Source organism: Pholcus phalangioides, unplaced genomic scaffold, assembly GCF_987345545.1.
Source record: "Pholcus phalangioides strain wild (caught in Gottingen) unplaced genomic scaffold, Ppha-v1.0 ptg000018l_1, whole genome shotgun sequence".
Classification (NCBI taxonomy): Eukaryota; Metazoa; Arthropoda; class Arachnida; order Araneae; family Pholcidae; genus Pholcus; species Pholcus phalangioides.
The window spans coordinates 19,785,389-19,807,627 of NW_028301611.1; the positions used below are offsets into that span (position 1 = coordinate 19,785,389).

At 49.5% G+C, this 22,239-nt stretch overlaps 68 non-coding genes across 68 annotated transcripts; all 68 read left to right on the plus strand.

Annotated features, from left to right (window-relative positions):
* Positions 1 to 1,033: 1,033 nt before the first annotated feature.
* Positions 1,034 to 1,115, plus strand: TRNAL-AAG (transfer RNA leucine (anticodon AAG)). Its single transcript has one exon. It is a non-coding gene; the product is annotated as a tRNA-Leu (tRNA).
* Positions 1,116 to 1,374: 259 nt separating this feature from the next.
* TRNAL-AAG (transfer RNA leucine (anticodon AAG)) lies at positions 1,375 to 1,456 on the plus strand. The gene has a single exon. It is a non-coding gene; the product is annotated as a tRNA-Leu (tRNA).
* Positions 1,457 to 2,230: 774 nt separating this feature from the next.
* Positions 2,231 to 2,312, plus strand: TRNAL-AAG (transfer RNA leucine (anticodon AAG)). The gene has a single exon. It is a non-coding gene; the product is annotated as a tRNA-Leu (tRNA).
* An 89-nt stretch (positions 2,313 to 2,401) lies between these two features.
* On the plus strand, positions 2,402 to 2,470 carry TRNAE-CUC (transfer RNA glutamic acid (anticodon CUC)). The gene has a single exon. It is a non-coding gene; the product is annotated as a tRNA-Glu (tRNA).
* A 90-nt stretch (positions 2,471 to 2,560) lies between these two features.
* TRNAL-AAG (transfer RNA leucine (anticodon AAG)) lies at positions 2,561 to 2,642 on the plus strand. The gene has a single exon. It is a non-coding gene; the product is annotated as a tRNA-Leu (tRNA).
* A 90-nt stretch (positions 2,643 to 2,732) lies between these two features.
* Positions 2,733 to 2,814, plus strand: TRNAL-AAG (transfer RNA leucine (anticodon AAG)). The gene has a single exon. It is a non-coding gene; the product is annotated as a tRNA-Leu (tRNA).
* A 261-nt stretch (positions 2,815 to 3,075) lies between these two features.
* TRNAL-AAG (transfer RNA leucine (anticodon AAG)) lies at positions 3,076 to 3,157 on the plus strand. The gene has a single exon. It is a non-coding gene; the product is annotated as a tRNA-Leu (tRNA).
* Positions 3,158 to 3,425: 268 nt separating this feature from the next.
* Positions 3,426 to 3,494, plus strand: TRNAE-CUC (transfer RNA glutamic acid (anticodon CUC)). The gene has a single exon. It is a non-coding gene; the product is annotated as a tRNA-Glu (tRNA).
* A 419-nt stretch (positions 3,495 to 3,913) lies between these two features.
* On the plus strand, positions 3,914 to 3,995 carry TRNAL-AAG (transfer RNA leucine (anticodon AAG)). The gene has a single exon. It is a non-coding gene; the product is annotated as a tRNA-Leu (tRNA).
* A 90-nt stretch (positions 3,996 to 4,085) lies between these two features.
* On the plus strand, positions 4,086 to 4,167 carry TRNAL-AAG (transfer RNA leucine (anticodon AAG)). Its single transcript has one exon. It is a non-coding gene; the product is annotated as a tRNA-Leu (tRNA).
* Positions 4,168 to 4,903: 736 nt separating this feature from the next.
* TRNAN-AUU (transfer RNA asparagine (anticodon AUU)) lies at positions 4,904 to 5,117 on the plus strand. Its single transcript has 2 exons — positions 4,904 to 4,941; positions 5,074 to 5,117. It is a non-coding gene; the product is annotated as a tRNA-Asn (tRNA).
* Positions 5,118 to 5,717: 600 nt separating this feature from the next.
* On the plus strand, positions 5,718 to 5,799 carry TRNAL-AAG (transfer RNA leucine (anticodon AAG)). Its single transcript has one exon. It is a non-coding gene; the product is annotated as a tRNA-Leu (tRNA).
* A 602-nt stretch (positions 5,800 to 6,401) lies between these two features.
* On the plus strand, positions 6,402 to 6,483 carry TRNAL-AAG (transfer RNA leucine (anticodon AAG)). Its single transcript has one exon. It is a non-coding gene; the product is annotated as a tRNA-Leu (tRNA).
* Positions 6,484 to 6,572: 89 nt separating this feature from the next.
* TRNAE-CUC (transfer RNA glutamic acid (anticodon CUC)) lies at positions 6,573 to 6,641 on the plus strand. Its single transcript has one exon. It is a non-coding gene; the product is annotated as a tRNA-Glu (tRNA).
* A 90-nt stretch (positions 6,642 to 6,731) lies between these two features.
* TRNAL-AAG (transfer RNA leucine (anticodon AAG)) lies at positions 6,732 to 6,813 on the plus strand. The gene has a single exon. It is a non-coding gene; the product is annotated as a tRNA-Leu (tRNA).
* Positions 6,814 to 6,903: 90 nt separating this feature from the next.
* Positions 6,904 to 6,985, plus strand: TRNAL-AAG (transfer RNA leucine (anticodon AAG)). The gene has a single exon. It is a non-coding gene; the product is annotated as a tRNA-Leu (tRNA).
* A 90-nt stretch (positions 6,986 to 7,075) lies between these two features.
* TRNAE-CUC (transfer RNA glutamic acid (anticodon CUC)) lies at positions 7,076 to 7,144 on the plus strand. Its single transcript has one exon. It is a non-coding gene; the product is annotated as a tRNA-Glu (tRNA).
* A 419-nt stretch (positions 7,145 to 7,563) lies between these two features.
* TRNAL-AAG (transfer RNA leucine (anticodon AAG)) lies at positions 7,564 to 7,645 on the plus strand. The gene has a single exon. It is a non-coding gene; the product is annotated as a tRNA-Leu (tRNA).
* A 90-nt stretch (positions 7,646 to 7,735) lies between these two features.
* On the plus strand, positions 7,736 to 7,817 carry TRNAL-AAG (transfer RNA leucine (anticodon AAG)). The gene has a single exon. It is a non-coding gene; the product is annotated as a tRNA-Leu (tRNA).
* A 736-nt stretch (positions 7,818 to 8,553) lies between these two features.
* On the plus strand, positions 8,554 to 8,767 carry TRNAN-AUU (transfer RNA asparagine (anticodon AUU)). Its single transcript has 2 exons — positions 8,554 to 8,591; positions 8,724 to 8,767. It is a non-coding gene; the product is annotated as a tRNA-Asn (tRNA).
* Positions 8,768 to 9,198: 431 nt separating this feature from the next.
* TRNAL-AAG (transfer RNA leucine (anticodon AAG)) lies at positions 9,199 to 9,280 on the plus strand. Its single transcript has one exon. It is a non-coding gene; the product is annotated as a tRNA-Leu (tRNA).
* A 602-nt stretch (positions 9,281 to 9,882) lies between these two features.
* TRNAL-AAG (transfer RNA leucine (anticodon AAG)) lies at positions 9,883 to 9,964 on the plus strand. The gene has a single exon. It is a non-coding gene; the product is annotated as a tRNA-Leu (tRNA).
* Positions 9,965 to 10,053: 89 nt separating this feature from the next.
* TRNAE-CUC (transfer RNA glutamic acid (anticodon CUC)) lies at positions 10,054 to 10,122 on the plus strand. Its single transcript has one exon. It is a non-coding gene; the product is annotated as a tRNA-Glu (tRNA).
* Positions 10,123 to 10,212: 90 nt separating this feature from the next.
* TRNAL-AAG (transfer RNA leucine (anticodon AAG)) lies at positions 10,213 to 10,294 on the plus strand. The gene has a single exon. It is a non-coding gene; the product is annotated as a tRNA-Leu (tRNA).
* Positions 10,295 to 10,384: 90 nt separating this feature from the next.
* Positions 10,385 to 10,466, plus strand: TRNAL-AAG (transfer RNA leucine (anticodon AAG)). The gene has a single exon. It is a non-coding gene; the product is annotated as a tRNA-Leu (tRNA).
* Positions 10,467 to 10,906: 440 nt separating this feature from the next.
* On the plus strand, positions 10,907 to 10,975 carry TRNAE-CUC (transfer RNA glutamic acid (anticodon CUC)). The gene has a single exon. It is a non-coding gene; the product is annotated as a tRNA-Glu (tRNA).
* Positions 10,976 to 11,395: 420 nt separating this feature from the next.
* TRNAL-AAG (transfer RNA leucine (anticodon AAG)) lies at positions 11,396 to 11,477 on the plus strand. The gene has a single exon. It is a non-coding gene; the product is annotated as a tRNA-Leu (tRNA).
* Positions 11,478 to 11,567: 90 nt separating this feature from the next.
* TRNAL-AAG (transfer RNA leucine (anticodon AAG)) lies at positions 11,568 to 11,649 on the plus strand. Its single transcript has one exon. It is a non-coding gene; the product is annotated as a tRNA-Leu (tRNA).
* A 421-nt stretch (positions 11,650 to 12,070) lies between these two features.
* On the plus strand, positions 12,071 to 12,152 carry TRNAL-AAG (transfer RNA leucine (anticodon AAG)). Its single transcript has one exon. It is a non-coding gene; the product is annotated as a tRNA-Leu (tRNA).
* Positions 12,153 to 12,242: 90 nt separating this feature from the next.
* TRNAL-AAG (transfer RNA leucine (anticodon AAG)) lies at positions 12,243 to 12,324 on the plus strand. Its single transcript has one exon. It is a non-coding gene; the product is annotated as a tRNA-Leu (tRNA).
* Positions 12,325 to 12,414: 90 nt separating this feature from the next.
* Positions 12,415 to 12,496, plus strand: TRNAL-AAG (transfer RNA leucine (anticodon AAG)). The gene has a single exon. It is a non-coding gene; the product is annotated as a tRNA-Leu (tRNA).
* A 90-nt stretch (positions 12,497 to 12,586) lies between these two features.
* TRNAL-AAG (transfer RNA leucine (anticodon AAG)) lies at positions 12,587 to 12,668 on the plus strand. The gene has a single exon. It is a non-coding gene; the product is annotated as a tRNA-Leu (tRNA).
* Positions 12,669 to 12,758: 90 nt separating this feature from the next.
* On the plus strand, positions 12,759 to 12,840 carry TRNAL-AAG (transfer RNA leucine (anticodon AAG)). The gene has a single exon. It is a non-coding gene; the product is annotated as a tRNA-Leu (tRNA).
* A 418-nt stretch (positions 12,841 to 13,258) lies between these two features.
* Positions 13,259 to 13,340, plus strand: TRNAL-AAG (transfer RNA leucine (anticodon AAG)). The gene has a single exon. It is a non-coding gene; the product is annotated as a tRNA-Leu (tRNA).
* A 259-nt stretch (positions 13,341 to 13,599) lies between these two features.
* On the plus strand, positions 13,600 to 13,681 carry TRNAL-AAG (transfer RNA leucine (anticodon AAG)). Its single transcript has one exon. It is a non-coding gene; the product is annotated as a tRNA-Leu (tRNA).
* Positions 13,682 to 13,943: 262 nt separating this feature from the next.
* On the plus strand, positions 13,944 to 14,025 carry TRNAL-AAG (transfer RNA leucine (anticodon AAG)). Its single transcript has one exon. It is a non-coding gene; the product is annotated as a tRNA-Leu (tRNA).
* Positions 14,026 to 14,453: 428 nt separating this feature from the next.
* On the plus strand, positions 14,454 to 14,535 carry TRNAL-GAG (transfer RNA leucine (anticodon GAG)). The gene has a single exon. It is a non-coding gene; the product is annotated as a tRNA-Leu (tRNA).
* A 581-nt stretch (positions 14,536 to 15,116) lies between these two features.
* On the plus strand, positions 15,117 to 15,198 carry TRNAL-AAG (transfer RNA leucine (anticodon AAG)). The gene has a single exon. It is a non-coding gene; the product is annotated as a tRNA-Leu (tRNA).
* An 87-nt stretch (positions 15,199 to 15,285) lies between these two features.
* Positions 15,286 to 15,367, plus strand: TRNAL-AAG (transfer RNA leucine (anticodon AAG)). Its single transcript has one exon. It is a non-coding gene; the product is annotated as a tRNA-Leu (tRNA).
* A 90-nt stretch (positions 15,368 to 15,457) lies between these two features.
* Positions 15,458 to 15,539, plus strand: TRNAL-AAG (transfer RNA leucine (anticodon AAG)). The gene has a single exon. It is a non-coding gene; the product is annotated as a tRNA-Leu (tRNA).
* A 90-nt stretch (positions 15,540 to 15,629) lies between these two features.
* TRNAL-AAG (transfer RNA leucine (anticodon AAG)) lies at positions 15,630 to 15,711 on the plus strand. The gene has a single exon. It is a non-coding gene; the product is annotated as a tRNA-Leu (tRNA).
* Positions 15,712 to 15,973: 262 nt separating this feature from the next.
* Positions 15,974 to 16,055, plus strand: TRNAL-AAG (transfer RNA leucine (anticodon AAG)). Its single transcript has one exon. It is a non-coding gene; the product is annotated as a tRNA-Leu (tRNA).
* Positions 16,056 to 16,145: 90 nt separating this feature from the next.
* Positions 16,146 to 16,227, plus strand: TRNAL-AAG (transfer RNA leucine (anticodon AAG)). The gene has a single exon. It is a non-coding gene; the product is annotated as a tRNA-Leu (tRNA).
* Positions 16,228 to 16,314: 87 nt separating this feature from the next.
* Positions 16,315 to 16,396, plus strand: TRNAL-AAG (transfer RNA leucine (anticodon AAG)). Its single transcript has one exon. It is a non-coding gene; the product is annotated as a tRNA-Leu (tRNA).
* Positions 16,397 to 16,486: 90 nt separating this feature from the next.
* Positions 16,487 to 16,568, plus strand: TRNAL-AAG (transfer RNA leucine (anticodon AAG)). Its single transcript has one exon. It is a non-coding gene; the product is annotated as a tRNA-Leu (tRNA).
* Positions 16,569 to 16,658: 90 nt separating this feature from the next.
* Positions 16,659 to 16,740, plus strand: TRNAL-AAG (transfer RNA leucine (anticodon AAG)). Its single transcript has one exon. It is a non-coding gene; the product is annotated as a tRNA-Leu (tRNA).
* A 90-nt stretch (positions 16,741 to 16,830) lies between these two features.
* On the plus strand, positions 16,831 to 16,912 carry TRNAL-AAG (transfer RNA leucine (anticodon AAG)). The gene has a single exon. It is a non-coding gene; the product is annotated as a tRNA-Leu (tRNA).
* Positions 16,913 to 17,512: 600 nt separating this feature from the next.
* Positions 17,513 to 17,594, plus strand: TRNAL-AAG (transfer RNA leucine (anticodon AAG)). Its single transcript has one exon. It is a non-coding gene; the product is annotated as a tRNA-Leu (tRNA).
* Positions 17,595 to 17,684: 90 nt separating this feature from the next.
* On the plus strand, positions 17,685 to 17,766 carry TRNAL-AAG (transfer RNA leucine (anticodon AAG)). The gene has a single exon. It is a non-coding gene; the product is annotated as a tRNA-Leu (tRNA).
* Positions 17,767 to 17,856: 90 nt separating this feature from the next.
* TRNAL-AAG (transfer RNA leucine (anticodon AAG)) lies at positions 17,857 to 17,938 on the plus strand. The gene has a single exon. It is a non-coding gene; the product is annotated as a tRNA-Leu (tRNA).
* Positions 17,939 to 18,184: 246 nt separating this feature from the next.
* On the plus strand, positions 18,185 to 18,266 carry TRNAL-AAG (transfer RNA leucine (anticodon AAG)). The gene has a single exon. It is a non-coding gene; the product is annotated as a tRNA-Leu (tRNA).
* Positions 18,267 to 18,356: 90 nt separating this feature from the next.
* TRNAL-AAG (transfer RNA leucine (anticodon AAG)) lies at positions 18,357 to 18,438 on the plus strand. Its single transcript has one exon. It is a non-coding gene; the product is annotated as a tRNA-Leu (tRNA).
* An 87-nt stretch (positions 18,439 to 18,525) lies between these two features.
* TRNAL-AAG (transfer RNA leucine (anticodon AAG)) lies at positions 18,526 to 18,607 on the plus strand. Its single transcript has one exon. It is a non-coding gene; the product is annotated as a tRNA-Leu (tRNA).
* A 90-nt stretch (positions 18,608 to 18,697) lies between these two features.
* On the plus strand, positions 18,698 to 18,779 carry TRNAL-AAG (transfer RNA leucine (anticodon AAG)). The gene has a single exon. It is a non-coding gene; the product is annotated as a tRNA-Leu (tRNA).
* A 90-nt stretch (positions 18,780 to 18,869) lies between these two features.
* On the plus strand, positions 18,870 to 18,951 carry TRNAL-AAG (transfer RNA leucine (anticodon AAG)). The gene has a single exon. It is a non-coding gene; the product is annotated as a tRNA-Leu (tRNA).
* A 90-nt stretch (positions 18,952 to 19,041) lies between these two features.
* Positions 19,042 to 19,123, plus strand: TRNAL-AAG (transfer RNA leucine (anticodon AAG)). Its single transcript has one exon. It is a non-coding gene; the product is annotated as a tRNA-Leu (tRNA).
* A 431-nt stretch (positions 19,124 to 19,554) lies between these two features.
* On the plus strand, positions 19,555 to 19,636 carry TRNAL-AAG (transfer RNA leucine (anticodon AAG)). The gene has a single exon. It is a non-coding gene; the product is annotated as a tRNA-Leu (tRNA).
* Positions 19,637 to 19,726: 90 nt separating this feature from the next.
* On the plus strand, positions 19,727 to 19,808 carry TRNAL-AAG (transfer RNA leucine (anticodon AAG)). The gene has a single exon. It is a non-coding gene; the product is annotated as a tRNA-Leu (tRNA).
* An 87-nt stretch (positions 19,809 to 19,895) lies between these two features.
* TRNAL-AAG (transfer RNA leucine (anticodon AAG)) lies at positions 19,896 to 19,977 on the plus strand. Its single transcript has one exon. It is a non-coding gene; the product is annotated as a tRNA-Leu (tRNA).
* A 90-nt stretch (positions 19,978 to 20,067) lies between these two features.
* On the plus strand, positions 20,068 to 20,149 carry TRNAL-AAG (transfer RNA leucine (anticodon AAG)). The gene has a single exon. It is a non-coding gene; the product is annotated as a tRNA-Leu (tRNA).
* A 90-nt stretch (positions 20,150 to 20,239) lies between these two features.
* TRNAL-AAG (transfer RNA leucine (anticodon AAG)) lies at positions 20,240 to 20,321 on the plus strand. Its single transcript has one exon. It is a non-coding gene; the product is annotated as a tRNA-Leu (tRNA).
* A 246-nt stretch (positions 20,322 to 20,567) lies between these two features.
* TRNAL-AAG (transfer RNA leucine (anticodon AAG)) lies at positions 20,568 to 20,649 on the plus strand. Its single transcript has one exon. It is a non-coding gene; the product is annotated as a tRNA-Leu (tRNA).
* A 90-nt stretch (positions 20,650 to 20,739) lies between these two features.
* TRNAL-AAG (transfer RNA leucine (anticodon AAG)) lies at positions 20,740 to 20,821 on the plus strand. Its single transcript has one exon. It is a non-coding gene; the product is annotated as a tRNA-Leu (tRNA).
* Positions 20,822 to 20,911: 90 nt separating this feature from the next.
* On the plus strand, positions 20,912 to 20,993 carry TRNAL-AAG (transfer RNA leucine (anticodon AAG)). The gene has a single exon. It is a non-coding gene; the product is annotated as a tRNA-Leu (tRNA).
* A 90-nt stretch (positions 20,994 to 21,083) lies between these two features.
* TRNAL-AAG (transfer RNA leucine (anticodon AAG)) lies at positions 21,084 to 21,165 on the plus strand. The gene has a single exon. It is a non-coding gene; the product is annotated as a tRNA-Leu (tRNA).
* Positions 21,166 to 21,596: 431 nt separating this feature from the next.
* TRNAL-AAG (transfer RNA leucine (anticodon AAG)) lies at positions 21,597 to 21,678 on the plus strand. Its single transcript has one exon. It is a non-coding gene; the product is annotated as a tRNA-Leu (tRNA).
* A 90-nt stretch (positions 21,679 to 21,768) lies between these two features.
* TRNAL-AAG (transfer RNA leucine (anticodon AAG)) lies at positions 21,769 to 21,850 on the plus strand. The gene has a single exon. It is a non-coding gene; the product is annotated as a tRNA-Leu (tRNA).
* Positions 21,851 to 21,940: 90 nt separating this feature from the next.
* TRNAL-AAG (transfer RNA leucine (anticodon AAG)) lies at positions 21,941 to 22,022 on the plus strand. The gene has a single exon. It is a non-coding gene; the product is annotated as a tRNA-Leu (tRNA).
* Positions 22,023 to 22,239: the final 217 nt, after the last annotated feature.

A 22,239-nucleotide genomic window follows, 5' to 3' on the forward strand; every position in this document is an offset into this window, starting at 1 on the left:
GTTACTGTAAGGAAGTTATTTTCCTAAAATGTTTTGTAACGTGTGTTTCAATAGGGATACACATTCGTGTTTTAGGCACAACTTAGATAGCAAAACAAGGTATCCAAACAGCTGATAAAAAAAATAAAGGAAAAATTTGTACATTCGAGCTTTTGGCGGACGCGATAACAATTTAATACTTTTCAAATTTAATAGGGTGACTTAGAGCGAATCACCCGATTTCAAAAATGTATATTTCTTAAAAATTAAAAACACAGAATAGAATGATAACTAATAGGTTGATATACGGGGGAAATGTGTCTACGTTTAATCATCAATTTTTTGTTGCTAGCCGATTTAAAGTGTAAAAAAAATGATGATTATAGAATCATTTTGGAATCGAAACATTCTTAATCACCCTGTATAAGAAAATCAAGGGCCATAAAACTCGCTACACTTCCATCAGCTAGGCTTTAAAAAAATTTTGAAACTTCAGAAATGTTTTAATGAAGTGACGATGAAAATTTCTGAATCCCCTTCCCAAATACAGGGTGTCTACCATAGTAGAAACCAAAGTCCTGAAAAATGGCAAAATTCGAGATAAGGCTATAATTTGTTTTCGGTGGCGTGGGTTCGAATAACACCGCTGCCAAAAGATTTCTGTACGTCTATAACGGAACATTTATCAATACTTTTCTTGATGCGATCGAATAAAATTTTTGAAGTGCGTATCTCTGAGCGGCGTTTACAGGTAGCGTGGCCGAGCGGTCTAAGGCACCGGTCTCTTCGGAGGCGTGGGTTCGAATCCCACAACTGCCAGAAGATTTCTATTACGAAACCTTTTTCGGCAGTTTTCTTGATGCGATGGAATAAAATTTTTGAAGTGCGTATCTGTGAGCGTCGCTTGCAGGTAGCGTGGCCGAGCGGTCTAAGGCGCCGGTTTATTCGAATCCCACCGCTGCTAGAAGATGTCTATAACAGAATATTTTTCGGCATTTTTCTTGATGCGATCGAATAAAATTTTTCACGTGCGTATCTCTGAACGGTGTTTACAGGTAGCGTGTCCGAGCGGTCTAAGGCACCGGTTTAAGGCACCGGTCTCTTCGGAGGCGTGGGTTCGAATCCCACCGCTGCCAGAAGATGTCTATAACGGAATATTTTTCGGTATTTTTCTTGATGCGATCGAATAAAATTTTTGAAGTAAGTATCTCTGAACGGTGTTTACAGGTAGCGTGTCCGAGCGGTCTAAGGCGCTGGTTTAAGGCCCCGGTCTCTTCGGAGGCGTGGGTTCGCATCCCACCGCTGCCAGATGTCTATAACGGAATATTTTTCGGCATTTTTCTTGATGCGATCGAATAAAATTTTTGAAGTGCGTATCTCTGAACGGCGTTTACAGGTAGCGTGTCCGAGCGGTCCAAGGCGCCGGTTTAAGGCACCGGTCTCTTCGGAGGCGTGGGTTCGAAACCCACCGCTGCCAGAAGATGTCTATAACGGAATATTTTTCGGTATTTTTCTTGATGCGATCGAATAAAATTTTTGAAGTGCGTATCTCTGAACGGTGTTTACAGGTAGCGTGTCCGAGCGGTCTAAGGCGCTGGTTTAAGGCCCCGGTCTCTTCGGAGGCGTGGGTTCGAAACCCACCGCTGCCAGAAGATGTCTATTACGAAACCTTTTTCGGCGTTTTTCTTGATGCGATCGAATAAAATTTTTGAAGTGCTTATCTCTGAGCGGCGTTTGCAGGTAGCGTGGACAAGCGGTCTAACGCGCCGGTGTAAGGCACCGGTCTCTTCGGAGGCGTGGGTTCGCATCCCACCGCCGCCAGATGTCTATAACGCAATATTTTTCGGCATTTTTCTTGATGCGATCGAATAAAATTTTTGAAGTGCGTATCCCTGAGCTGCGTTTGCAGGTAGCGTGTCCGAGTGGTGTAAGGCGCCGGGTTAAGGCACCGGTCCCTTCGGAGGCGTGGGTTCGAATCCCACCGCTGCTAGAAGATGTCTATAACAGAATATTTTTGGTATTTTTCTTGATGCGATCGAATAAAATTTTTGAAGTGCGTATCTCTGAGCGGTGTTTACAGGTAGCGTGTCCGAGCGGTCTAAGGCGCCGGTTTAAGGCACCGGTCTCTTCGGAGGCGTGGGTTCGGATCCCACCGCTGCCAGAAGATGTCTATTACGAAACATTTTTCGGCATTTTTCTTGATGCGATCGAATAAATTTTTTGAAGTGCTTATCTCTGAGCGGCGTTTGCAGGTAGCGTGGCCGAGCGGTCTAAGGCGCCGGTTTAAGGCACCGGTCTCTTCGGAGGCGTGGTTTCGAAACCCACCGCTGCCAGAAGATGTCTATTACGAAACATTTTCGGCACTTTTCTTGATGCGATCGAATTAAATTTTTGAAGTGCGTATCTCTGAACGGTGTTTACCGGTAGCGTGGCCGAGCGGTCTAAGGCACCGGTCTCTTCGGAGGCGTGGGTTCGAATCCCACCGCTGCCAGAAGATGTCTATAACGGAATATTTTTCGGTATTTTTTTTGATGCGATCGAATAAAATTTTTGAAGTGCGTATCTCTGAGCGGCGTTTGCAGGTAGCGTGGCCGAGCGGTCTAAGGCGCCGGTTTAAGGCACCGGTCTCATCGGAGGCGTGGGATCGAATCCCACCGCTGCTAGAAGATGTCTATAACAGAATGTTTTTTGGTATTTTTCTTGATGCGATCGAATAAAATATTTGAAGTGCGTATCTCTGAGCGGCGTCTGGAGGTAGCGTGGCCGAGCGGTCTAAGGCGCCGGTTTAAGGCACCGGTCTCTTCGGAGGCGTGGGTTCGAATCCCACCGCTGCCAGAAGATGTCTATAACGGAATGTTTTTCGGCATTTTTCTTGATGCGATCGAATAAATTTTTTGAAGTGCTTATCTCTGAGCGGCGTTTGCAGGTAGCGTGTCCGAGCGGTCTAAGGCGCGGGTTTAAGGCACCGGTCTCTTCGGAGGCGTGGGTTCGAATCCCACCGCTGCCGGAAGATGTCTATTACAAAATCTTTTCGGCATTTTTCTTGATGCGATCGAATAAAATATTTGAAGTGCGTATCTCTGAGCGGCGTCTGGAGGTAGCGTGGCCGAGCGGTCTAAGGCGCCGGTTTAAGGAACCGGTCTTTTCGGAGGCGTGAGTTCGAATCCCACCGCTGCTAGAAGATGTCTATAACAGAATATTTTTTGGTATTTTTCTTGATGCGATCGAATAAAATTTTTGAAGTGCTTATCTCTGAGCGGCGTTTACAGGTAGCGTGTCCGAGCGTAGACCGGCTAAGGCGCCGGTTTAAGGCACCGGTCTCTTCGGAGGCGTGGGTTCGAATCCCACCGCTGCCAGATGATTTCTATTACGAAACTTTTTTCGGCATTTTTCTTGATGCGATCGAATAAATTTTTTGAAGTGCTTATCTCTGAGCGGCGTTTGCAGGTAGCGTGGCCGAGCGGTCTAAGGCACCGGTCTCTTCGGAGGCGTGGGTTCGAATCCCACCGCTGCCAGAAGATCTCTATTACGAAACATTTTCGGCATTTTTCTTGATGCGATCGAATAAAATTTTTGAAGTGCGTATCTCTGAGCTGCGTTTGCAGGTAGCGTGTCCGAGCGGTCTAAGGCGCCCGTTTAAGGAACCGGTCTCTTCGGAGGCGTGGGTTCGAATTCCACCGCTGCCAGAAGATGTCTGTTACGAAACATTTTTCTGCATTTTTGTTGATGCGATCGATAAAATTTTTGAAGTGCGTATCTCTGAGCGGCGTTTGCAAGTAGCGTGGCCGAGCGGTCTAAGGCACCGGTCTCTTCGGAGGCGTGGGTTCGAATCCCACCGCTGCCAGAAGATGTCTATAACGGAATATTTTTCGGTATTTTTTTTGATGCGATCGAATAAAATTTTTGAAGTGCGTATCTCTGAGCGGCGTTTGCAGGTAGCGTGGCCGAGCGGTCTAAGGCGCCGGTTTAAGGCACCGGTCTCTTCGGAGGCGTGGGTTCGAATCCCACCGCTGCCAGAAGATCTCTATAACGGAATATTTTTCGGTATTTTTCTTGATGCGATCGAATAAAATTTTTGAAGTGCGTATCTCTGAGCTGCGTTTGCAGGGAGCGTGTCCGAGTGGTCTAAGGCGCCGGTTTAAGGCACCGGTCTCTTCAGAGGCGTGGGTTCGAATCCCACCGCTGCCAGAAGATATCTATTACGAAGCCTTTTTCGGCATTTTTCTTGATGCGATCGAATAAAATTTTTGAAGTGCGTATCTCTGAGCGGCGTTTGCAGGTAGCGTGGCCGAGCGGTCTAAGACACCGGTCTCTTCTGAGGCGTGGGTTTGAATCCCACCGCTGCCAGAAGATGTCTATAACGGAATATTTTTCGTTATTTTTCTTGATGCGATCGAATAAAATTTTTGAAGTGCGTATCTCTGAGCGGCGGTTACAGGTAGCGTCGCCGACCAGTCTAAGGCGCCGGTTTAAGGCACCGGTCTCTTCGGAAGCGTGGGTTCGAATCCCACCGCTGCCAGAAGATTTCTATTACGAAACCTTTTTCGGCAGTTTTCTTGATGCGATGGAATAAAATTTTTGAAGTGCGTATCCCTGAGCTGCGTTTGCAGGTAGCGTGTCCGAGCGGTCTAAGGCACCGGTCTCTTCGGAGGCGTGGGTTCGCATCCCACCGTTGCCAGATGTCTATAACGGAATATTTTTCCGCATTTTTCTTGATGCGATCGAATAAAATTTTTGAAGTGCGTATCTCTGAGCGGCGTTTACAGGTAGCGTGGCCGAGCGGTCTAAGGCACCGGTCTCTTCGGAGGCGTGGGTTCGAATCCCACAACTGCCAGAAGATTTCTATTACGAAACCTTTTTCGGCAGTTTTCTTGATGCGATGGAATAAAATTTTTGAAGTGCGTATCTGTGAGCGTCGCTTGCAGGTAGCGTGGCCGAGCGGTCTAAGGCGCCGGTTTATTCGAATCCCACCGCTGCTAGAAGATGTCTATAACAGAATATTTTTCGGCATTTTTCTTGATGCGATCGAATAAAATTTTTCACGTGCGTATCTCTGAACGGTGTTTACAGGTAGCGTGTCCGAGCGGTTTAAGGCACCGGTCTCTTCGGAGGCGTGGGTTCGAATCCCACCGCTGCCAGAAGATGTCTATAACGGAATATTTTTCGGTATTTTTCTTGATGCGATCGAATAAAATTTTTGAAGTAAGTATCTCTGAACGGTGTTTACAGGTAGCGTGTCCGAGCGGTCTAAGGCGCTGGTTTAAGGCCCCGGTCTCTTCGGAGGCGTGGGTTCGCATCCCACCGCTGCCAGATGTCTATAACGGAATATTTTTCGGCATTTTTCTTGATGCGATCGAATAAAATTTTTGAAGTAAGTATCTCTGAACGGTGTTTACAGGTAGCGTGTCCGAGCGGTCTAAGGCGCTGGTTTAAGGCCCCGGTCTCTTCGGAGGCGTGGGTTCGCATCCCACCGCTGCCAGATGTCTATAACGGAATATTTTTCGGCATTTTTCTTGATGCGATCGAATAAAATTTTTGAAGTGCGTATCTCTGAACGGTGTTTACAGGTAGCGTGTCCGAGCGGTCTAAGGCGATGGTTTAAGGCCCCGGTCTCTTCGGAGGCGTGGGTTCGAAACCCACCGCTGCCAGAAGATGTCTATAACGGAATATTTTTCCGCATTTTTCTTGATGCGATCGAATAAAATTTTTGAAGTGCGTATCTCTGAGCGGCGTTTGCAGGTAGCGTGGCCGAGCGGTCTGAGGCGCCGGTTTAAGGCACCGGTCTCTTCGGAGGCGTGGGTTCGAATCCCACCGCTGCCAGAAGATGTCTATTACGAAACCTTTTTCGGCGTTTTTCTTGATGCGATCGAATAAAATTTTTGAAGTGCTTATCTCTGAGCGGCGTTTGCAGGTAGCGTGGACAAGCGGTCTAAGGCGCCGGTGTAAGGCACCGGTCTCTTCGGAGGCGTGGGTTCGCATCCCACCGCTGCCAGATGTCTATAACGCAATATTTTTCGGCATTTTTCTTGATGCGATCGAATAAAATTTTTGAAGTGCGTATCCCTGAGCTGCGTTTGCAGGTAGCGTGTCCGAGTGGTGTAAGGCGCCGGGTTAAGGCAGCGGTCCCTTCGGAGGCGTGGGTTCGAATCCCACCGCTGCTAGAAGATGTCTATAACAGAATATTTTTGGTATTTTTCTTGATGCGATCGAATAAAATTTTTGAAGTGCGTATCTCTGAGCGGTGTTTACAGGTAGCGTGTCCGAGCGGTCTAAGGCGCCGGTTTAAGGCACCGGTATCTTCGGAGGCGTGGGTTCGGATCCCACCGCTGCCAGAAGATGTCTATTACGAAACATTTTTCGGCATTTTTCTTGATGCGATCGAATAAATTTTTTGAAGTGCTTATCTCTGAGCGGCGTTTGCAGGTAGCGTGGCCGAGCGGTCTAAGGCGCCGGTTTAAGGCACCGGTCTCTTCGGAGGCGTGGTTTCGAAACCCACCGCTGCCAGAAGATGTCTATTACGAAACATTTTCGGCACTTTTCTTGATGCGATCGAATTAAATTTTTGAAGAGCGTATCTCTGAACGGTGTTTACCGGTAGCGTGGCCGAGCGGTCTAAGGCACCGGTCTCTTCGGAGGCGTGGGTTCGAATCCCACCGCTGCCAGAAGATGTCTATAACGGAATATTTTTCGGTATTTTTTTTGATGCGATCGAATAAAATTTTTGAAGTGCGTATCTCTGAGCGGCGTTTGCAGGTAGCGTGGCCGAGCGGTCTAAGGCGCCGGTTTAAGGCACCGGTCTCATCGGAGGCGTGGGATCGAATCCCACCGCTGCTAGAAGATGTCTATAACAGAATGTTTTTTGGTATTTTTCTTGATGCGATCGAATAAAATATTTGAAGTGCGTATCTCTGAGCGGCGTCTGGAGGTAGCGTGGCCGAGCGGTCTAAGGCGCCGGTTTAAGGCACCGGTCTCTTCGGAGGCGTGGGTTCGAATCCCACCGCTGCCAGAAGATGTCTATAACGGAATGTTTTTCGGCATTTTTCTTGATGCGATCGAATAAATTTTTTGAAGTGCTTATCTCTGAGCGGCGTTTGCAGGTAGCGTGGCCGAGCGGTCTAAGGCACCGGTCTCTTCGGAGGCGTGGGTTCGAATCCCACCGCTGCCAGAAGATCTCTATTACGAAACATTTTCGGCATTTTTCTTGATGCGATCGAATAAAATTTTTGAAGTGCGTATCTCTGAGCTGCGTTTGCAGGTAGCGTGTCCGAGCGGTCTAAGGCGCCCGTTTAAGGAACCGGTCTCTTCGGAGGCGTGGGTTCGAATTCCACCGCTGCCAGAAGATGTCTGTTACGAAACATTTTTCTGCATTTTTGTTGATGCGATCGATAAAATTTTTGAAGTGCGTATCTCTGAGCGGCGTTTGCAAGTAGCGTGGCCGAGCGGTCTAAGGCACCGGTCTCTTCGGAGGCGTGGGTTCGAATCCCACCGCTGCCAGAAGATGTCTATAACGGAATATTTTTCGGTATTTTTTTTGATGCGATCGAATAAAATTTTTGAAGTGCGTATCTCTGAGCGGCGTTTGCAGGTAGCGTGGCCGAGCGGTCTAAGGCGCCGGTTTAAGGCACCGGTCTCTTCGGAGGCGTGGGTTCGAATCCCACCGCTGCCAGAAGATCTCTATAACGGAATATTTTTCGGTATTTTTCTTGATGCGATCGAATAAAATTTTTGAAGTGCGTATCTCTGAGCTGCGTTTGCAGGGAGCGTGTCCGAGTGGTCTAAGGCGCCGGTTTAAGGCACCGGTCTCTTCAGAGGCGTGGGTTCGAATCCCACCGCTGCCAGAAGATATCTATTACGAAGCCTTTTTCGGCATTTTTCTAGATGCGATCGAATAAAATTTTTGAAGTGCGTATCTCTGAGCGGCGTTTGCAGGTAGCGTGGCCGAGCGGTCTAAGACACCGGTCTCTTCTGAGGCGTGGGTTTGAATCCCACCGCTGCCAGAAGATGTCTATAACGGAATATTTTTCGTTATTTTTCTTGATGCGATCGAATAAAATTTTTGAAGTGCGTATCTCTGAGCGGCGGTTACAGGTAGCGTCGCCGACCAGTCCAAGGCGCCGGTTTAAGGCACCGGTCTCTTCGGAAGCGTGGGTTCGAATCCCACCGCTGCCAGAAGATTTCTATTACGAAACCTTTTTCGGCAGTTTTCTTGATGCGATGGAATAAAATTTTTGAAGTGCGTATCCCTGAGCTGCGTTTGCAGGTAGCGTGTCCGAGCGGTCTAAGGCACCGGTCTCTTCGGAGGCGTGGGTTCGCATCCCACCGTTGCCAGATGTCTATAACGGAATATTTTTCCGCATTTTTCTTGATGCGATCGAATAAAATTTTTGAAGTGCGTATCTCTGAGCGGCGTTTACAGGTAGCGTGGCCGAGCGGTCTAAGGCACCGGTCTCTTCGGAGGCGTGGGTTCGAATCCCACAACTGCCAGAAGATTTCTATTACGAAACCTTTTTCGGCAGTTTTCTTGATGCGATGGAATAAAATTTTTGAAGTGCGTATCTGTGAGCGTCGCTTGCAGGTAGCGTGGCCGAGCGGTCTAAGGCGCCGGTTTATTCGAATCCCACCGCTGCTAGAAGATGTCTATAACAGAATATTTTTCGGCATTTTTCTTGATGCGATCGAATAAAATTTTTCACGTGCGTATCTCTGAACGGTGTTTACAGGTAGCGTGTCCGAGCGGTTTAAGGCACCGGTCTCTTCGGAGGCGTGGGTTCGAATCCCACCGCTGCCAGAAGATGTCTATAACGGAATATTTTTCGGTATTTTTCTTGATGCGATCGAATAAAATTTTTGAAGTAAGTATCTCTGAACGGTGTTTACAGGTAGCGTGTCCGAGCGGTCTAAGGCGCTGGTTTAAGGCCCCGGTCTCTTCGGAGGCGTGGGTTCGCATCCCACCGCTGCCAGATGTCTATAACGGAATATTTTTCGGCATTTTTCTTGATGCGATCGAATAAAATTTTTGAAGTGCGTATCTCTGAACGGTGTTTACAGGTAGCGTGTCCGAGCGGTCTAAGGCGATGGTTTAAGGCCCCGGTCTCTTCGGAGGCGTGGGTTCGAAACCCACCGCTGCCAGAAGATGTCTATAACGGAATATTTTTCCGCATTTTTCTTGATGCGATCGAATAAAATTTTTGAAGTGCGTATCTCTGAGCGGCGTTTGCAGGTAGCGTGGCCGAGCGGTCTGAGGCGCCGGTTTAAGGCACCGGTCTCTTCGGAGGCGTGGGTTCGAATCCCACCGCTGCCAGAAGATGTCTATTACGAAACCTTTTTCGGCGTTTTTCTTGATGCGATCGAATAAAATTTTTGAAGTGCTTATCTCTGAGCGGCGTTTGCAGGTAGCGTGGACAAGCGGTCTAAGGCGCCGGTGTAAGGCACCGGTCTCTTCGGAGGCGTGGGTTCGCATCCCACCGCTGCCAGATGTCTATAACGCAATATTTTTCGGCATTTTTCTTGATGCGATCGAATAAAATTTTTGAAGTGCGTATCCCTGAGCTGCGTTTGCAGGTAGCGTGTCCGAGTGGTGTAAGGCGCCGGGTTAAGGCAGCGGTCCCTTCGGAGGCGTGGGTTCGAATCCCACCGCTGCTAGAAGATGTCTATAACAGAATATTTTTGGTATTTTTCTTGATGCGATCGAATAAAATTTTTGAAGTGCGTATCTCTGAGCGGTGTTTACAGGTAGCGTGTCCGAGCGGTCTAAGGCGCCGGTTTAAGGCACCGGTATCTTCGGAGGCGTGGGTTCGGATCCCACCGCTGCCAGAAGATGTCTATTACGAAACATTTTTCGGCATTTTTCTTGATGCGATCGAATAAATTTTTTGAAGTGCTTATCTCTGAGCGGCGTTTGCAGGTAGCGTGGCCGAGCGGTCTAAGGCGCCGGTTTAAGGCACCGGTCTCTTCGGAGGCGTGGTTTCGAAACCCACCGCTGCCAGAAGATGTCTATTACGAAACATTTTCGGCACTTTTCTTGATGCGATCGAATTAAATTTTTGAAGAGCGTATCTCTGAACGGTGTTTACCGGTAGCGTGGCCGAGCGGTCTAAGGCACCGGTCTCTTCGGAGGCGTGGGTTCGAATCCCACCGCTGCCAGAAGATGTCTATAACGGAATATTTTTCGGTATTTTTTTTGATGCGATCGAATAAAATTTTTGAAGTGCGTATCTCTGAGCGGCGTTTGCAGGTAGCGTGGCCGAGCGGTCTAAGGCGCCGGTTTAAGGCACCGGTCTCATCGGAGGCGTGGGATCGAATCCCACCGCTGCTAGAAGATGTCTATAACAGAATGTTTTTTGGTATTTTTCTTGATGCGATCGAATAAAATATTTGAAGTGCGTATCTCTGAGCGGCGTCTGGAGGTAGCGTGGCCGAGCGGTCTAAGGCGCCGGTTTAAGGCACCGGTCTCTTCGGAGGCGTGGGTTCGAATCCCACCGCTGCCAGAAGATGTCTATAACGGAATGTTTTTCGGCATTTTTCTTGATGCGATCGAATAAAATTTTTGAAGTGCGTATCTCTGAGCGGTGTTTACAGGTAACGTGTCCGAGTGGTCTAAGGCGCCGGTTTAAGGCACCGGTCTCTTCGGAGGCGTGAGTTCGAATCCCACCGCTGCTAGAAGATGTCTATAACAGAATATTTTTTGGTATTTTTCTTGATGCGATCGAATAAAATTTTTGAAGTGCTTTTCTCTGAGCGGCGTTTACAGGTAGCGTGTCCGAGCGTAGACCGGCTAAGGCGCTGGTTTAAGGCACCGGTCTCTTCGGAGGCGTGGGTTCGAATCCCACCGCTGCCAGATGATTTCTATTACGAAACTTTTTTCGGCATTTTTCTTGATGCGATCGAATAAATTTTTTGAAGTGCTTATCTCTGAGCGGCGTTTGCAGGTAGCGTGGCCGAGCGGTCTAAGGCACCGGTCTCTTCGGAGGCGTGGGTTCGAATCCCACCGCTGCCAGAAGATCTCTATTACGAAACATTTTCGGCATTTTTCTTGATGCGATCGAATAAAATTTTTGAAGTGCGTATCTCTGAGCTGCGTTTGCAGGTAGCGTGTCCGAGCGGTCTAAGGCGCCCGTTTAAGGAACCGGTCTCTTCGGAGGCGTGGGTTCGAATTCCACCGCTGCCAGAAGATGTCTGTTACGAAACATTTTTCTGCATTTTTGTTGATGCGATCGAATAAAATTTTTGAAGTGCGTATCTCTGAGCGGCGTTTGCAAGTAGCGTGGCCGAGCGGTCTAAGGCACCGGTCTCTTCGGAGGCGTGGGTTCGAAACCCACCGCTGCCAGAAGATGTCTATAACGGAATATTTTTCGGTATTTTTTTTGATGCGATCGAATAAAATTTTTGAAGTGCTTATCTCTGAGCGGCGTTTGCAGGTAGCGTGGCCGTGCGGTCTAAGGCGTCGGTTTAAGGCACCGGTCTCTTCGGAGGCGTGGGTTCGAATCCCACCGCTGCCAGAAGATCTCTATAACGGAATGTTTTTCGGTATTTTTCTTGATGCGATCGAATAAAATTTTTGAAGTGCGTATCTCTGAGCTGCGTTTGCAGGGAGCGTGTCCGAGTGGTCTAAGGCGCCGGTTTAAGGCACCGGTCTCTTCAGAGGCGTGGGTTCGAATCCCACCGCTGCCAGAAGATATCTATTACGAAGCCTTTTTCGGCATTTTTCTTGATGCGATCGAATAAAATTTTTGAAGTGCGTATCTCTGAGCGGCGTTTGCAGGTAGCGTGGCCGAGCGGTCTAAGACACCGGTCTCTTCTGAGGCGTGGGTTCGAATCCCACCGCTGCCAGAAGATGTCTATAACGGAATATTTTTCGTTATTTTTCTTGATGCGATCGAATAAAATTTTTGAAGTGAGTATCTCTGAGCGGCGGTTACACGTAGCTTCGCCGAGCGGTCTAAGGCGCCGGTTTAAGGCACCGGTCTCTTCGGAGGCGTGGGTTCGGATCCCACCGCTGCCAGAAGATTTCTAATACGAAACCTTTTTCGGCAGTTTTCTTGATGAGATGGAATAAAATTTTTGAAGTGCGTATCCCTGAGCGGCGCTTGCAGGTAGCGTGGCCGAGCGGTATAAGGCGCCGGTTTAAGGCACCGGCCTCTTCGGAGGCGTGGGTTCGAATCCCACCGCTGCCATAAGATGTCTATTACGAAACCTTTTTCGGCATTTTTCTTGATGCGATCGAATAAAATTTTTGAAGTGCGTAACCCTGAGCTGCGTTTGCAGGTAGCGTGGCCGAGCGGTCTGAGGCGCCGGTTTAAGGCACCGGTCTCTTCGGAGGCGTGGGTTCGTATCCCACCGCTGCCAGAAGATGTCTATTACGAAACCTTTTTCGGCATTTTTGTTGATGCGATCGAATAAAATTTTTGAAGTGCGTATCCCTGAGCTGCGTTTGCAGGTAGCGTGTCCGAGTGGTGTAAGGCGCCGGTTTAAGGCACCGGTCCCTTCGGAGGCGTGGGTTCGAATCCCACCGCTGCCAGAAGATGTCGATAACGGAATATTTTTCCGCATTTTTCTTGATGCGATCGAATAACATTTTTGAAGTGCGTATCTCTGAGCGGCGTTTACCGGTAGCGTGTCCGAGCGGTCTAAGGCGCCGGTTTAAGGCACCGGTCTCTTCGGAGGCGTGGGTTCGAATCCCACCGCTGCCAGAAGATTTCTATAACGAAACCTTTTTCGGCAGTTTTCTTGATGCGATCGAATAAAATTTTTGAAGTGCGTATCTCTGAGCGGCGTTTGCAGGTAGCGTGGCCGAGCGGTCTAAGGCGCCGGTTTAAGGCACCGGTCTCTCCGGAGGCGTGGGTTCGAATCCCACCGCTGCCAGAAGATATCTATTACGAAACCTTTTTCGGCATTTTTCTTGATGCGATCGAATAAAATTTTTGAAGTGCGTATCCCTGAGCTGCGTTTGCAGGTAGCGTGTCCGAGCGGTCTAAGCCACCGTTCTCTTCGGAGGCGTGGGTTCGAATCCCACCGCTGCTAGAAGATGTCTATAACAGAATATTTTTTGGTATTTTTCTTGATGCGATCGAATAAAATTTTTGAAGTGCGTATCTCTGAGCGGTGTTTACAGGTAACGTGTCCGAGTGGTCTAAGGCGCCGGTTTAAGGCACCGGTCTCTTCGGAGGCGTGGGTTCGCATCCCACCGCTGCCAGATGTCTATAACGGAATATTTTTCCGCATTTTTCTTGATGCGATCGAATAAAATTTTTGAAGTGAGTATCTCTGAGCGGCAGTTACAGGTAGCGTCGCCGAGCGGTCTAAGGCGCCGATTTAAGGCACCGGTCTCTTCGGAGGCGTGGGTTCGAATCCCACCGCTGCCAGAAGATTTCTAATACGAAACCTTTTTCGGCAGTTTTCTTGATGCGATCGAATAAAATTTTTGAAGTGCGTATCTCTGAGCGGCGTTTGCAGGTAGCGTGGCCGATCGGTCTAAGGCGCTGGTTTAAGGCCCCGGTTTCTTCGGAGGCGTGGGTTCGCATCCCACCGCTGCCAGATGTCTATAACGGAATATTTTTCGGCATTTTTCTTGATGCGATCGAATAAAATTTTTGAAGTGCGTATCTCTGAACGGCGTTTACAGGTAGCGTGTCCGAGCGGTCCAAGGCGCCGGTTTAAGGCACCGGTCTCTTCGGAGGCGTGGGTTCGAAACCCACCGCTGCCAGAAGATGTCTATAACGGAATATTTTTCGGTATTTTTCTTGATGCGATCGAATAAAATTTTTGAAGTGCGTATCTCTGAACGGTGTTTACAGGTAGCGTGTCCGAGCGGTCTAAGGCGCTGGTTTAAGGCCCCGGTCTCTTCGGAGGCGTGGGTTCGCATCCCACCGCTGCCAGAAGATGTCTATAACGGAATATTTTTCGGCATTTTTCTTGATGCGATCGAATAAAATTTTTGAAGTGCGTATCTCTGAACGGCGTTTACAGGTAGCGTGTCCGAGCGGTCCAAGGCGCCGGTTTAAGGCACCGGTCTCTTCGGAGGCGTGGGTTCGAAACCCACCGCTGCCAGAAGATGTCTATAACGGAATATTTTTTGGTATTTTTCTTGATGCGATCGAATAAAATTTTTGAAGTGCGTATCTCTGAGCGGTGTTTACAGGTAACGTGTCCGAGTGGTCTAAGGCGCCGGTTTAAGGCACCGGTCTCTTCGGAGGCGTGGGTTCGCATCCCACCGCTGCCAGATGTCTATAACGGAATATTTTTCGGCATTTTTCTTGATGCGATCGAATAAAATTTTTGAAGTGCGTATCCCTGAGATGCGTTTGCAGGTAGCGTGGCCGAGCGGTCTGAGGCGCCGGTTTAAGGCACCGGTCTCTTCGGAGGCGTGTGTTCGCATCCCACCGCTGCCAGATGTCTATAACGGAATGTTTTTCCGCATTTTTCTTGATGCGATCGAATAACATTTTTGAAGTGCGTATCTCTGAGCGGCATTTACAGGTAGCGTGGCCGAGCGGTCTAAGGCGCCGGTTTGAGGCACCGGTCTCTTCGGAGGCGTGGGTTGGAATCCCACCGCTGCCAGAAGATTTCTATTACAAAACCTTTTTCGGCAGTTTTCTTGATGCGATCGAATAAAATTTTTGAAGTGCGTATCTCTGAGCGGCGTTTGCAAGTAGCGTGGCCGAGCGGTCTAAGGCGCCGGTTTTAGGCACCGTTCTCTTCGGAGGCGTGGGTTCGCATCCCACCGCTGCCAGATGTCTGTAACGGAATATTTTTCTTGATGCGATCGAATAAAATTTTTGAAGTGAGTATCTCTGAGCGGCGTTTACAGGTATCGTGTCCGAGCGGTCTAAGGCGCCGGTTTAAGGCACCGGTCTCTTCGGAGGCGTGGGTTCGAATCCCACCGCTGCCAGAAGATTTCCATAACGAAACCTTTTTCGGCAGTTTTTCTTGATGCGATCGTATAAAATTTTTGAAGTGCGTATCTCTGAGCGGCGTTTGCAGGTAGCGTGTCCGAGCGGTCTAAGGCACCGGTCTCTTCGGAAGCGTGGGTTCGAATCCCACCGCTGCCGGAAGATGTCTATTACGAAACATTTTTCAGCATTTTTCTTGATGCGATCGAATAAAATTTTTGAAGTGCGTATCTCTGAGCGGCGTTTGCAGGTAGCGTGGCCGAGCGGTCTAAGGCGCCGGTTTAAGGCACCGGTCTCTTCGGAGGCGTGGGTTCGAATTCCACCGCTGCCAGATGTCTATAACGGAATATTTTTCGGCATTTTTCTTGATGCGATCGAATACAATTTTTGAAGTGCGTATCTCTGAGCGGCGTTTACAGGTAGCGTGGCCGAGCGGTCTAAGGCGCCGGTTTAAGGCACCGGTCTCTTCGGAGGCGTGGGTTCGAATCCCACCGCTGCCAGAAGATGTCGATTACGAAACCTTTTTCGGCAGTTTTCTTGATGCGATCGAATAAAATTTTTGAAGTTCGTATCTCTGAGCGGCGTTTGCAGGTAGCGTGTCCGAGCGGTCTAAGGCGCCGGTTTAAGGCACCGGTCTCTTCGGAGGCGTGGGTTCGAATCCCACCGCTGCCAGAAGATTTCTACAACGAAACCTTTTTCGGCAGTTTTCTTGATGCGATCGAATAAAATTTTTGAAGTGCGTATCTCTGAGCGGCGTTTGCAGGTAGCGTGGCCGAGCGGTCTAAGGCGCCGGTTTAAGGCACCGGTCTCTTCGGAGGCGTGGGTTCGAATCCCACCGCTGCTAGAAGATATCTATAGCAGAATATTTTTCGGCATTTTTCTTGATGGGATCGAATAAAATTTGTAAAGTGCGTATCTCTGAGCGGCGTTTACAGGTAGCGTGTCCGAGCGGTCTAAGGCGCCGGTTTAAGGCACCGGTCTCTTCGGAGGCGTGAATTGGAATCCCACCGCTGCCATAAGATGTCTATTACGAAACCTTTTTCGGCATTTTTCTTGATGCGATCGAATAAAATTTTTGAAGTGCGTATCCCTGAGCTGCGTTTGCAGGTAGCGTGGCCGAGCGGTCTGAGGCGCCGGTTTAAGGCACCGGTCTCTTCGGAGGCGTGGGTTCGAATCCCACCGCTGCCGGAAGATGTCTATTACGAAACATTTTTCAGCATTTTTCTTGATGCGATCGAATAAAATTTTTGAAGTGCGTATCTCTGAGCGGCGTTTGCAGGTAGCGTGGCCGAGCGGTCTAAGGCGCCGGTTTAAGGCACCGGTCTCTTCGGAGGCGTGGGTTCGAATTCCACCGCTGCCAGATGTCTATAACGGAATATTTTTCGGCATTTTTCTTGATGCGATCGAATACAATTTTTGAAGTGCGTATCTCTGAGCGGCGTTTGCAGGTAGCGTGGCCGAGCGGTCTAAGGCGCCGGTTTAAGGCACCGGTCTCTTCGGAGGCGTGGGTTCGAATCCCACCGCTGCCAGAAGATGTCGATTACGAAACCTTTTTCGGCAGTTTTCTTGATGCGATCGAATAAAATTTTTGAAGTTCGTATCTCTGAGCGGCGTTTGCAGGTAGCGTGTCCGAGCGGTCTAAGGCGCCGGTTTAAGGCACCGGTCTCTTCGGAGGCGTGGGTTCGAATCCCACCGCTGCCAGAAGATTTCTACAACGAAACCTTTTTCGGCAGTTTTCTTGATGCGATCGAATAAAATTTTTGAAGTGCGTATCTCTGAGCGGCGTTTGCAGGTAGCGTGGCCGAGCGGTCTAAGGCGCCGGTTTAAGGCACCGGTCTCTTCGGAGGCGTGGGTTCGAATCCCACCGCTGCTAGAAGATATCTATAGCAGAATATTTTTCGGCATTTTTCTTGATGGGATCGAATAAAATTTGTAAAGTGCGTATCTCTGAGCGGCGTTTACAGGTAGCGTGTCCGAGCGGTCTAAGGCGCCGGTTTAAGGCGCCGGTCTCTTCGGAGGCGTGGGTTCGAATCCCACCGCTGCCAGAAGATTTCTATAACGAAACCTTTTTCGGCAGTTTTCTTGATGCGATCGAATAAAATTTTTGAAGTGCGTATCCCTGAGCTGCGTTTGCAGGTAGCGTGGCCGAGCGGTCTGAGGCACCGGTTTAAGGCACCGGTCTCTTCGGAGGCGTGTGTTCGCATCCCACCGCTGCCAGATGTCTATAACGGAATATTTTTCCGCATTTTTCTTGATGCGATCGAATAACATTTTTGAAGTGCGTATCTCTGAGCGGCATTTACAGGTAGCGTGGCCGAGCGGTCTAAGGCGCCGGTTTGAGGCACCGGTCTCTTCGGAGGCGTGAATTGGAATCCCACCGCTGCCATAAGATGTCTATTACGAAACCTTTTTCGGCATTTTTCTTGATGCGATCGAATAAAATTTTTGAAGTGCGTATCCCTGAGCTGCGTTTGCAGGTAGCGTGGCCGAGCGGTCTGAGGCGCCGGTTTAAGGCACCGGTCTCTTCGGAGGCGTGGGTTCGCATCCCACCGCTGCCAGATGTCTATAACGCAATATTTTTCGGCATTTTTCTTGATGCGATCGAATAAAATTTTTGAAGTGCGTATCCCTGAGCTGCGTTTGCAGGTAGCGTGTCCGAGTGGTGTAAGGCGCCGGTTTAAGGCACCGGTCCCTTCGGAGGCGTGGGTTCGAATCCCACCGCTGCCAGAAGATGTCGATAACGGAATATTTTTCCGCATTTTTCTTGATGCGATCGAATAACATTTTTGAAGTGCGTATCTCTGAGCGGCGTTTACAGGTAGCGTGTCCGAGCGGTCTAAGGCGCCGGTTTAAGGCACCGGTCTCTTCGGAGGCGTGGGTTCGAATCCCACCGCTGCCAGAAGATTTCTATAACGAAACCTTTTTCGGCAGTTTTCTTGATGCGATCGAATAAAATTTTTGAAGTGCGTATCTCTGAGCGGCGTTTGCAGGTAGCGTGGCCGAGCGGTCTAAGGCGCCGGTTTAAGGCACCGGTCTCTTCGGAGGCGTGGGTTCGCATCCCACCGCTGCCAGATGTCTATAACGGAATATTTTTCCGCATTTTTCTTGATGCGATCGAATAAAATTTTTGAAGTGAGTATCTCTGAGCGGCGTTTGCAGGTAGCGTGGCCGAGCGGTCTAAGACACCGGTCTCTTCTGAGGCGTGGGTTCGAATCCCACCGCTGCCAGAAGATGTCTATAACGGAATATTTTTCGTTATTTTTCTTGATGCGATCGAATAAAATTTTTGAAGTGCGTATCTCTGAGCGGCGGTTACAGGTAGCGTCGCCGAGCGGTCTAAGGCGCCGATTTAAGGCACCGGTCTCTTCGGAGGCGTGGGTTCGAATCCCACCGCTGCCAGAAGATTTCTAATACGAAACCTTTTTCGGCAGTTTTCTTGATGCGATCGAATGAAATTTTTGAAGTGCGTATCTCTGAGCGGCGTTTGCAGGTAGCGTGGCCGAGCGGTCTAAGGCGCCGGTTTAAGGCACCGGTCTCTTCGGAGGCGTGGGTTCGAATTCCACCGCTGCCAGATGTCTATAACGGAATATTTTTCGGCATTTTTCTTGATGCGATCGAATACAATTTTTGAAGTGCGTATCTCTGAGCGGCGTTTGCAGGTAGCGTGGCCGAGCGGTCTAAGGCGCCGGTTTAAGGCACCGGTCTCTTCGGAGGCGTGGGTTCGAATCCCACCGCTGCCAGAAGATGTCGATTACGAAACCTTTTTCGGCAGTTTTCTTGATGCGATCGAATAAAATTTTTGAAGTTCGTATCTCTGAGCGGCGTTTGCAGGTAGCGTGTCCGAGCGGTCTAAGGCGCCGGTTTAAGGCACCGGTCTCTTCGGAGGCGTGGGTTCGAATCCCACCGCTGCCAGAAGATTTCTACAACGAAACCTTTTTCGGCAGTTTTCTTGATGCGATCGAATAAAATTTTTGAAGTGCGTATCTCTGAGCGGCGTTTGCAGGTAGCGTGGCCGAGCGGTCTAAGGCGCCGGTTTAAGGCACCGGTCTCTTCGGAGGCGTGGGTTCGAATCCCACCGCTGCTAGAAGATATCTATAGCAGAATATTTTTCGGCATTTTTCTTGATGGGATCGAATAAAATTTGTAAAGTGCGTATCTCTGAGCGGCGTTTACAGGTAGCGTGTCCGAGCGGTCTAAGGCGCCGGTTTAAGGCACCGGTCTCTTCGGAGGCGTGGGTTCGAATCCCACCGCTGCCAGAAGATTTCTATAACGAAACCTTTTTCGGCAGTTTTCTTGATGCGATCGAATAAAATTTTTGAAGTGCGTATCCCTGAGCTGCGTTTGCAGGTAGCGTGGCCGAGCGGTCTGAGGCACCGGTTTAAGGCACCGGTCTCTTCGGAGGCGTGTGTTCGCATCCCACCGCTGCCAGATGTCTATAACGGAATATTTTTCCGCATTTTTCTTGATGCGATCGAATAACATTTTTGAAGTGCGTATCTCTGAGCGGCATTTACAGGTAGCGTGGCCGAGCGGTCTAAGGCGCCGGTTTGAGGCACCGGTCTCATCGGAGGCGTGAATTGGAATCCCACCGCTGCCATAAGATGTCTATTACGAAACCTTTTTCGGCATTTTTCTTGATGCGATCGAATAAAATTTTTGAAGTGCGTATCCCTGAGCTGCGTTTGCAGGTAGCGTGGCCGAGCGGTCTGAGGCGCCGGTTTAAGGCACCGGTCTCTTCGGAGGCGTGGGTTCGTATCCCACCGCTGCCAGAAGATGTCTATTACGAAACCTTTTTCGGCGTTTTTCTTGATGCGATCGAATAAAATTTTTGAAGTGCTTATCTCTGAGCGGCGTTTGCAGGTAGCGTGGCCGAGCGGTCTAAGGCGCCGGTGTAAGGCACCGGTCTCTTCGGAGGCGTGGGTTCGCATCCCACCGCTGCCAGATGTCTATAACGCAATATTTTTCGGCATTTTTCTTGATGCGATCGAATAAAATTTTTGAAGTGCGTATCCCTGAGCTGCGTTTGCAGGTAGCGTGTCCGAGTGGTGTAAGGCGCCGGTTTAAGGCACCGGTCCCTTCGGAGGCGTGGGTTCGAATCCCACCGCTGCCAGAAGATGTCGATAACGGAATATTTTTCCGCATTTTTCTTGATGCGATCGAATAACATTTTTGAAGTGCGTATCTCTGAGCGGCGTTTACAGGTAGCGTGTCCGAGCGGTCTAAGGCGCCGGTTTAAGGCACCGGTCTCTTCGGAGGCGTGGGTTCGAATCCCACCGCTGCCAGAAGATTTCTATAACGAAACCTTTTTCGGCAGTTTTCTTGATGCGATCGAATAAAATTTTTGAAGTGCGTATCTCTGAGCGGCGTTTGCAGGTAGCGTGGCCGAGCGGTCTAAGGCGCCGGTTTAAGGCACCGGTCTCTTCGGAGGCGTGGGTTCGCATCCCACCGCTGCCAGATGTCTATAACGGAATATTTTTCCGCATTTTTCTTGATGCGATCGAATAAAATTTTTGAAGTGAGTATCTCTGAGCGGCGTTTGCAGGTAGCGTGGCCGAGCGGTCTAAGACACCGGTCTCTTCTGAGGCGTGGGTTCGAATCCCACCGCTGCCAGAAGATGTCTATAACGGAATATTTTTCGTTATTTTTCTTGATGCGATCGAATAAAATTTTTGAAGTGCGTATCTCTGAGCGGCGGTTACAGGTAGCGTCGCCGAGCGGTCTAAGGCGCCGATTTAAGGCACCGGTCTCTTCGGAGGCGTGGGTTCGAATCCCACCGCTGCCAGAAGATTTCTAATACGAAACCTTTTTCGGCAGTTTTCTTGATGCGATCGAATGAAATTTTTGAAGTGCGTATCTCTGAGCGGCGTTTGCAGGTAGCGTGGCCGAGCGGTCTAAGGCGCCGGTTTAAGGCACCGGTCTCTCCTGAGGCGTGGGTTCGAATCCCACCGCTGCCAGAAGATTTCTACAACGAAACCTTTTTCGGCAGTTTTCTTGATGCGATCGAATAAAATTTTTGAAGTGCGTATCTCTGAGCGGCGTTTGCAGGTAGCGTGGCCGAGCGGTCTAAGGCGCCGGTTTAAGGCACCGGTCTCTTCGGAGGCGTGGGTTCGAATCCCACCGCTGCTAGAAGATATCTATAGCAGAATATTTTTCGGCATTTTTCTTGATGGGATCGAATAAAATTTGTAAAGTGCGTATCTCTGAGCGGCGTTTACAGGTAGCGTGTCCGAGCGGTCTAAGGCGCCGGTTTAAGGCACCGGTCTCTTCGGAGGCGTGGGTTCGAATCCCACCGCTGCCAGAAGATTTCTATAACGAAACCTTTTTCGGCAGATTTCTTGATGCGATCGAATAAAATTTTTGAAGTGCGTATCCCTAAGCTGCGTTTGCAGGTAGCGTGGCCGAGCGGTCTGAGGCACCGGTTTAAGGCACCGGTCTCTTCGGAGGCGTGTGTTCGCATCCCACCGCTGCCAGATGTCTATAACGGAATATTTTTCCGCATTTTTCTTGATGCGATCGAATAACATTTTTGAAGTGCGTATCTCTGAGCGGCATTTACAGGTAGCGTGGCCGAGCGGTCTAAGGCGCCGGTTTGAGGCACCGGTCTCTTCGAAGGCGTGAATTGGAATCCCACCGCTGCCATAAGATGTCTATTACGAAACCTTTATCGGCAGTTTTCTTGATGCGATCGAATAAAATTTTTGAAGTTCGTATCTCTGAGCGGCGTTTGCAGGTAGCGTGTCCGAGCGGTCTAAGGCGCCGGTTTAAGGCACCGGTCTCTTCGGAGGCGTGGGTTCGAATCCCACCGCTGCCAGAAGATTTCTACAACGAAACCTTTTTCGGCAGTTTTCTTGATGCGATCGAATAAAATTTTTGAAGTGCGTATCTCTGAGCGGCGTTTGCAGGTAGCGTGGCCGAGCGGTCTAAGGCGCCGGTTTAAGGCACCGGTCTCTTCGGAGGCGTGGGTTCGAATCCCACCGCTGCTAGAAGATATCTATAGCAGAATATTTTTCGGCATTTTTCTTGATGGGATCGAATAAAATTTGTAAAGTGCGTATCTCTGAGCGGCGTTTACAGGTAGCGTGTCCGAGCGGTCTAAGGCGCCGGTTTAAGGCACCGGTCTCTTCGGAGGCGTGGGTTCGAATCCCACCGCTGCCAGAAGATTTCTATAACGAAACCTTTTTCGGCAGTTTTCTTGATGCGATCGAATAAAATTTTTGAAGTGCGTATCCCTGAGCTGCGTTTGCAGGTAGCGTGGCCGAGCGGTCTGAGGCACCGGTTTAAGGCACCGGTCTCTTCGGAGGCGTGTGTTCGCATCCCACCGCTGCCAGATGTCTATAACGGAATATTTTTCCGCATTTTTCTTGATGCGATC